Source organism: Sinocyclocheilus rhinocerous, unplaced genomic scaffold (genome assembly GCF_001515625.1).
Source record: "Sinocyclocheilus rhinocerous isolate Xijiao unplaced genomic scaffold, SAMN03320098_v1.1 scaffold7096, whole genome shotgun sequence".
NCBI lineage: Eukaryota > Metazoa > Chordata > Actinopteri > Cypriniformes > Cyprinidae > Sinocyclocheilus > Sinocyclocheilus rhinocerous.
In genome coordinates, this window is record NW_015632556.1 from 1,044 (window position 1) to 8,644 (window position 7,601).

A 7,601-nucleotide genomic window follows, 5' to 3' on the forward strand; every position below is an offset into this window, starting at 1 on the left:
AAAATCAAATCAATTCAACCAAACAAACTGTACTTCCACAAAAGAAAAGAAAACAAAATGGTTTAAATCAAAGAAAAACACAAAAGCAGGGGCCAATTCTTATCTTGTATACAAACGAAAAGAGATGATCAAGCCTCCCATAACAAACAAAAAATGTAAAGCAGGGCACTAGAATGGCACGATAGGGAACAGATAAGCAGTCCCCTTCAATGGCGATGACAGCGTGTGCGCGGCTGTATAAACAGCAGCTCTTTAACAGCGCGAAGCCAGCAGCAAATAATCACGGCATAGAGCGAGAGGGAGAATCCTACCACGAACCCAAAAGGAGATATATTACTAGTCATAATATTGTCCCCACTCCCAATTATAATTGCGTTTAAAACACTTACCATCAGGATATCACGCAAGATAGAACAGATAGAACGCACGGGTTTGTCACAGTCATACCCACCGATAGCACAATGGGATACAGGACATCATGCCTATCATGCCTGATCTACATCCAACCATTTCCATGTCATGTTCTTCCAGATATCTTTCTCTTCGATTTCATTAAAATGCCTTATCCAGAACTGATTGGCAACAGGTTTTTTTAAAACTCCATTTACAAAAAAACCATAAAACATTTTAACAGAACCTGAATTAAAATTCACCATCTTGTCTTTACTTTTAAAAAAAACATTCATTTTTTTTTCTTTTTCTACCTCCTTATTAATATCATCCAGCCATTGTCCTGGGATTGCTTTTTTTAACTCTTCATATTGTCTTTTTAAAACATTTACATTAAAATCCTCCTTCTCCTCCTCCATTGCATCTATAATCACTTGAAGTGGTAAAAATCCCTCTTTAAATTCCCATAAAACATCCCTCACCTTTACAATCCCCGCTCGCAACCACTTCTTAAAATAGATGTCATGCTCTTGCATCTTTATTTTTTCATTTAAAAACAGAGATTGATTTAAAATCCTTTCCCTCCCCTCCGGATTAAAATCCACCTCTGTTAAAAAAGCCTCTAAATGCTTAAAACCTCTTTGTAAAACCGTGGGATCCCCTCCATCATCCAATTCTTCAGCTTCATCCATAAAATATTTTCCCCCAAATTAAAATTCCCACATTTATTTAAATAAAAACCCATCAATCTCTTCCACTCTGCTCTGTTCGTGTCATCCAAATATTTTCTTACCACCTTCACCCTCATGCTTTTCATTTTCTGTTCTACGTCCACCAAACCCATCCCTCCCTCCTCCGGTTTCCCTATCAGTGTAAAATATGCAATTCTTGGAGGCTTTTTGTCCCATAAAAATTCTAAAACACTTTTCTTTATTCTCCTAAAAACCCAGTCTGGCAATGGCATCACATGCAAAATATATCACATTTTAGATAACATTAGCATGTTTACAACTAAAATTTTCCCCTTTAAACTTAAAAATCTGCTTCTCCAAAAAATCAGTCTTCTTTCCATCCCTCCCACCATCTCTTCCCACCTACTGTCCATGGCCCCCTTTTCGTTCTTTGCAAAAATTGCTCCCAAAATCTTCATTTCTTGCACCTCCCATAAACTTAAAGACCCCTGTTAGAACCTCCACCCTTCCAAACTTCATGTATACTGTTTTTTCTTCATTTATTTTTGCACCCAAGCCCTCACAATACAATTTTGTTTTCTCCATCAATCTTTTAACACTTTCTATGTTTTCAACCACAATTGTCGTGTCGTCGGCATATTGAAATATTTTCTTTAATTCTTCTCCCTCTTCCATTTGTATTCCCTTTATTATTTTTTCTCCATTTATTAAAAGCCCTAAAGGTTCTGCCACCAAAGAGTACAACTGCGCCGACAACGGACACCCCTGTCTTATGGATCTTAAAACTTTAAAAGGTTGAGTTAAAAAACCCTTGCATTTTACTTTTGTTAAAATATCCCTGTATAAAACTGAAATCCATTTGATAAAATTACCCCCAAACCCAACAAACCCAAATACCGCAAATAAAAACCCATGTTCCACTCTGTCAAAAGCCTTTTCGAAGTCCATACTTATAATACTTATACTTTTTTCCTGTTATTTTATATACCCCACTATATCTCTTATGCTGCTAGTAACATCTGCTATATCCCTCCCCTTTACTCCATACGTTTGGTTGGTTTCTATTATATTTGGCATGACATTTTTCAACCTGTTCGTTAAGACCTTGGCTAAAATTTTAAAATCAGTGTTTAGCATTGTAATAGGTCTAAAAATCTTCAGCTCAGTTTTGTCTCCTTTTTTCTTGTATATTATTTTCATTAATCCTAGCCCCATTCTTGGGTGTACTCTTTCTTTTTTAAAAACTTCTTCAAAAATTTCATTTAAAATCACGCTTACCTTTTCTTTAAAAACTTTGTAAAACTCACTTCCAATACCATCTACCCCGGGGCTTTTCCTCACTCTTAATTGATTTATGGCTTGTGTGATCTCTTCTGTTGTTATTTCCCTTTCACAATCCTTTTTATCCTCCTCACCAACTTTCCTTCTTATCTGTTGCAACAAAATGTTCCTTTTTTCCTCATCTCCCTCCTTTTGAATGACGAATATATACTATCGATAGCTGCTGATATAGACAGTTAATTCCTCTCACGCATGCGCAGAACGCACGTGTTAGTTTGCCGTCGGCTGTAGTCTGTGCGGTGTGTTCGAGCGCAGCTTTTTTGGTCCGACGCTGCCGACGTGAGGCGACAACACCGTCGGCTTTCGTCAACGCTAGTTCTTTGAAGTCGGCTTGGTGTGTCCCGGCCTTTAGTCCCACAGTTTTCTCCCATGTAGTCTATCCTTAAGGGCACCCAACCCCTAAGGACACAAAATATATGCTGATCCATACCTTTAGACATAATTGTCTCTCATAATTGTCTCTGTAACAGAAGTGGAAGGTTACAACTCCTAAAGCATTGGTTCTAAACCTTTTTTGGGCCAGGACCCCCATTGTCCCTGTTCTGTATGGCCCCCAATCAAATAAAATGTAATAATTGTCTTACCTGAATATTAATGGTGTTTACTGTTCAGTGTTAATATAATAATAATAATAATAATAATAATTGTTATTATTATTAAAACAAGCATGTCATTAAATTGCATGTCATTAACAGATTTGATTTGACAGTTGGAATGTCATTAAAGGGCAAAAAAGCCATGTGAATAGAAATTACATGTATACATATAAAAGTATTATAAAGTACCAACTTTACATTATAAAAACCAGCAGCCAATCAGCCAACAAGGAGCAGTCCTATTCATTGTTTATAAAACAAGATCAATGGGGAAAAAAATCAGAAGGATTTATCTTAATGTCTAGTTTCCGTTTGTGGAAATTCCGACAGCTGTGCGACAGAAATACTTATGTAAAGGTGGTTACTGACATTGGTGTGAATTGGCAGGTTTAACACCCTGCCAACACTGGCAAATAGAGGCCATTATAATCAGCACACTGAAGCTGTCTGTCTACACAGGAGACAGCTCTGTTTCTGACTTACTCCACACGCTTGCTCTACTTAGGACAAATGGATTTGAAACGTTCGCTTTGATGTGTCCATGGGTGAGCCTGGTGTTGACGTGAGAGGCTGTTGCTATGTGAAGTCAGCAAGTAGTTTGGCTGGTCTCATCTTGATGTAAGGGACAATCAGAGGACAAGCGAGTTTCCATGTTTTAAGGACTGATTCGAAAAAGAATGCACAGTTAAAACAAAACTCTGGCCAAATCAGCTAAATATCATGCTTCAGCCAATTGGAAACTGGAAATTGAGCTGCAATTCATTCTGGTGTTTTCTGAAATGTGTGTACATAAACGGTTCACAATAGCAATATATTCTAATAAATATATTCTAAAGTGAACAGCCAGCTAAGCCACACAAATGAAGATCCATTCATTGCTACCAACACTGACTTGATAGATTCAGTGGGCATAATATTATTAACCTCTGCAGACCCTCATACATTTTATGACACGGCAAGACTATTTGACGTTGTAAAATGTTGTAAACCTTTCTTGAAAATAATATAAAAGTGTTTTTTCTTTTTTGTTAATAGACCATTTGAAACTAAGACTACTTGGTACGTGTGTTTTAAAATAGATTTGTCCATTTTCTTTGTCATTGACCATTTCACTCTACAGATATACCAGTGATAAGCAGACATTATTTCAACACAAAACAAGTTTAAGAAAAAAAGTAGAAAAGATTTATCTTAAATGTCTAGTTTGTTTAGCGATATCAGTTTTGATATTGTGTCTAACGCTAAGTTGCTTTCATGGGAAGTATGACAGCTGCGTTACAGAAAGCCCCAATCTGACTGACAGAAACACTTATGTGGACAGGGGTTATTTTGTTATAAAAATGATAGTGGCATTGGTTTAAATGGGCAGGATTAACACCCTGTCTACACCGGCATCAAAAAGCAAATATAGGCCATTATAATCAGCATACTAACACTGTCTGCACATAATGTTGACTCGCTGATAGTAAACGCATACCCCATTCTGTTTCTGACTTCCACACACTTGCTACTTAAGACAAATGGATTTGACACTCTATAGGCCAGTGTATTAGATAAGTAGTGAAGAAAACGTTAAAGGTTACAGCACCTGGTATTCCCAGGCGGTCTCCCATCCAAGTACTAACCAGGCCCGACCCTGCTTAGTGAAGAAAACGCTAAAGCTTACAGCACCTGGTATTCCCAGGCGGTCTCCCATCCAAGTACTAACCAGGCCCGACCCTGCTTAGCTTCCGAGATCAGGATCAGACTTTTTTTTTTTTTTTCCCGAGATCCGGCACAGATATTTTTTTTTTTTCTTTATTTGAAAAACATTTTCATCATCCAATATTCCCAATACAGCTCTCACATCAAATATAATATTTTCTTAAAACACATATGATGAGAGGTCATCGAAAATACATTACGCCTTTCACAAGTACAGAGATTAAAATTCCAATAGAAAAACATTCATATTAATAAAAAACATTTTTCTTCCATATTATTCCATTCCTGGCATTACAATATTAAACTTCTTGAAAACTGAATAAACCTCTGAAGTAAAAACCTTATCAAATTCCTTATTTTTTTGTTCCTGTTTAAAATAACTATACAAACATTCTATATACATTTCCCAACGCCTTTTAAACAAACACCACACGTCAAGTATAATTTGTTCTTGTTTTGCGATCACTCTTCTTTCCCAGATGACTTTTTTCATTAGCATTACAAACAGATTGATCACCTTTTTGTTTTTTTTCTTCTTATCCCACCCTAACATAATGATCTTATTCCACTCTGTAACTTCTCCATCTTGCTCCCCTCCCAGGTTTACAATAATAGTTTTACATTTGTCATTAAAATCCTTCAATGCTCTATAGTATAAAAACACATGTAAAAAATCTTCCTCACTGCATACTTTACATGTGACACTTTGTTCCATACCAATTTTATTGAGTATAACATCAATAAACAGCACTCTGTGTCTGATAAAAAGCTCAGAATTTTCCAATTTGAACTCAATTATCCCCCCTTTCATGTTTTTCCAAATATCCTCTCCTTTTAAACCTTTAAATGTCTTCTGCCAAAATTTGTTTGCAACCGGTTTCTTAAAAATCACATCTCTGAAAAAGCCATAAAACCTTTTCACTGTACATTCCTTTAAAAGCCACAATTTCTCTCCCAGTATTACATACACATCCTTTTCCTCTTTCCCCCCTTCCATAGTTTCAACCTTTTTTATCCATTCTTTAGGTATTGCATTTTTTATAATTTCATACTTATTTTTTAGTTCTTGTATATTAAATTCTTCTTTTGCTTCCTCCATCACATCTACTATGTACTGCATTGGTAAAAATCCTTCTTTATATTCATATAAAACATCTCTTACTTTAACTATTCCAACTTCCATCCATTTTTTTTAAATAGATTTCCTTCCCTTGGTTTAAAATGCCGGTGTTTAGGAATAATGGCTGATTTAAAATGTTTTCTCTTCCATGTAAGTTGTACTGTACAGTAGCTAAAAGTTTTCCCCAAGCCCTTAAAACTTCTTTGTAAAACTGTGGCAACCCCTCTGTTATCCATTCTTTTGTTCTCATCCATAACACATCATCTCCCAGATTAAAATTCCCACATTTATTTAAAAAAAATTCCATTGTTGTTTTCCATTCTGCTTTGTTTCCCTCATCCAGATACTTTTTGACTAATTTGACTCCCAGTAGTGATGCGCGGATTAACTAAAACGTCACCCGAATCCGCAGCTTCAAATAAATTATCCACCGCCCGCACCTGTATTTTTGTCTGATTTAAATAACCGCACCCGATCGTCACATTAGGGTTCGTACGGTCATGAAAAACCTGGAAAAGTCATTGAACAGCAATTTCCAGGCCTAGAAAGTTTTGTAAAAATAAATAAACTCAAAAAGTTTTTGAAAAGTCATGAAAATCTATTTCACAATTCTCTGTATAATAGAATTATGTTTAATCAGATCCTGAATTTCGTTGCGGGATTGCGCATACATCGCCTTACTCATTCACGCAGGTTTCGACTTTAAAATGCGGGAAATTACTGCAAAACCTTTATTCAATATAGCGTGTAGGTTAGATGAGTAAATGAATCCACACAAACTATCAGATGAAAACAGCGTAGGTGATTCAGCTGTACCGTGTCTTCTCTCTTTGACTTTCGTTTCACATCGACGCATCTAGAGCTGCTGCACGCTGCGATAGAAGACTTTAGCTCGCGTTTCGGGACAGTTGACAGAATTGTCAATTGCCTAATCGGTCATTGTTGCATCGTCACAAAAATGTATTATTTTCACGTCTTTTTAAGCCATTCGGTACTCGCGCTCTCCAGAGGCGCGTGCGCTCACAGTCACATCCAAAGCGCGTACTGCCAGTACCAAATTGAGAAATAATATATATTTATAATTCCTCACAATTGTCTTGATAATGTTAAAAAACAATCTCTTTTCTTTTTCTTTCGTTGGTGCATGTATGTTGACCAGTATAATATTCTTCTCTTCATAACGAATTTCCACTACCAAATATTTCCCTATTTCATGTTTGTATATTTCTTTGTATTTTACACCACTGTTTTCTCTTATTAAAATTGCCACACCTCTACCATTTCTTTCATCACCATTATTATAAAGAAATTCACCGTTCCACCTTTTCCTCATTTCCTTTATAGACCCTTCTGTCCAATTTGTTTCTTGTAGCATTGTCTTCTTTTTTTTACACATTTCTTTTACTTTATCAAACTTTCTTACATCTTGAAGTCCTCTCGCATTAAATGTTACTATCTTCACCATCATGAGACCGAAAAGAATATATATCAAGCCCATCAATTATCATTCTATCTCCCCCAAGTCCTTTAACAGTTCATATGTTTACATTTTTCAATGAGTCCTCTTTAACTACCTTTTTCCTTGCCCCACCCAAATTTGGTTTTACCTTGATTGATCTTCTTTTCGTTTGTTTCCCAGCTTTGTCCTCCTTTTCCTCTTCACTGCCCATCTCAACAGTCTGTTCGTGATTCAATGACGGTGTATTAGATATGTAGTCAAGAATACGTTAAAGCTTCCGGCACATGGTATTCCCAGTC